This window comes from Haematobia irritans, chromosome 4 (assembly GCF_050003625.1).
Source record: "Haematobia irritans isolate KBUSLIRL chromosome 4, ASM5000362v1, whole genome shotgun sequence".
NCBI lineage: Eukaryota > Metazoa > Arthropoda > Insecta > Diptera > Muscidae > Haematobia > Haematobia irritans.
Genome location: NC_134400.1, coordinates 4,509,736 through 4,511,678, shown reverse-complemented (window position 1 = coordinate 4,511,678; position 1,943 = coordinate 4,509,736).

Genomic DNA, 1,943 nt, shown 5'->3' with positions numbered 1-1,943 from the left:
ATCAATGTAAGATAGATCGCATTAATAAAGAAGTACAAAAAAAAATGTTGAGCACCTGAGCATTGCACGTAGAGAAGGAATATAATCACCTCAACCATGGATGGTGACCATGTAACATGTTTATGGCAAAAAATTTTGTTTTCTTGCCAAAATAACAGCTTTTCGAAATCAGATACATAATTTCCGAGAAAATAACATGGTTGCGACAAACATGTTACATGGTCACCTCCAAAAATAACATTTTGCTTTTGAAACATGGTTGAGGTGATCATATTCCTCCTTTGGGCGTGGGCCAATTAAAATTTAAATTGAATTATTAAAAAAAAACAATTAAGAATTTAATTGGTTCAATGAAATTTTTAATTGAAACAAAAATTAATTACAGAGATTTAGAGTATCCATTAAATTTTATTCAATTTTTAATTTTATTGACTTCGAAGATTGATACTATCATTTCTGTGATTGAAAAAATTAAAAATTAATTGGATCAATTAATTTCGTGATTGAAGACAAAATATATTTTTTCTGTAAGATGCCATTTTCTCCCCGTTGCTTTTTGGGTAGTGCTCAGGTTTGGTAAATTATGCCTATAAGTCTATTTAAATCCCTCTTTTTTTCCCACCTGACGCGTAGTAGATATCGGATATGCTGTCTAAATATTAAACACCTTCCTGATTTTCCTGGATAGTGGATGCCTATCCCCAAGGCAGAGAATTCAATGAGCAGTGAACGTTTGGCCGCGCTAAGGATCGTAGAGTGGAATTAACCGTGTTGCTGTTGTGGTTGGCGAACTACTACCCGATTCCATGTTTAGCTCAATGATATAAAAGCTCCTTTTTTTGTAGCCGAGACCGAAAGGCCATGCTCATTATGGAGAAGCCAAAGTTTTTGGAACATTCAGAAACTTCGCATACCCTGGATCAATCCCAGGACCGATACAGAACTAGTCTCTGGTGCGTGTGGACCAGTCCCAGTTTTGGTCAAAACATATGAAAGGCACCGGTTACACTTTAGGACACGAGTTGGACTCATTCCAGAGGCCAGGTCCTGGGAAAGTTTAGTAGTATCACCCCATAGGCAGGTCATCAGTCTGGGACAGTATCGTAGGAACTTGTTTCATTTTGAACATCCGAATCGCACCAGAAAATTATAGGAAAATTAGTTTCTACCAAAACTGTGGAACTGGTACCAGTCCTGCGATAAGTCCGATAGTGGCAATTTGTATTTCCCGTAGAAACAAATCGAACCCGCGACCCGTTGTATACAAGATGGGAATATTTACTTTTGCACCATACACGCAAAGAAAAAAATGTTTGGAAAACGTGTACCGAAAACGTTTTTCTTTTGTTAGAGTTTTTTGAATTGCTTCGAAAATTTTAAACTTTTATCACCAAAAAAATTCGTTTGTTACAAAATTTTTATTTTTTTAATAAAAAAAGTTATTTTTGAAATAACAACACAGTCCATTTCGTTTATATCAAACACTGTTCTTTTCTGACTTTAGGTCTTTAATAACACACATTTTACAGTTCAAAATTTAATATAGTACAATATTATGTTGAACATTTTTTCGGAATCTTCCGAATATATCTGGAATATATGTAAAAAAAAACAAAAGCAAAAAAAAAAACTTTGGCCGAAGCAGGGATCGAACCCACGACCATTGGCATGAGAGTCGGACGTAGCTACCACTGCTCCACGGTGCCAAACTAAATGTTTGTTTCTGTTAAATAAACTTTGTTTATTCGGTTCGTGGGCGCCGCAAGCTATGCTATATAAATATAACTTATATTGATATTTATCTATTGATGACCATAACAGGTACATAGCTCAGTGGTTAGTGTGTTGGCTTACAATGTGCATGGTCCGCGGTTCGATTCTCCGTCCAGGCGAAAGGTAAACAAAAATTTTAAAAATTTATAAAATCGTATAATTTCTTCTAC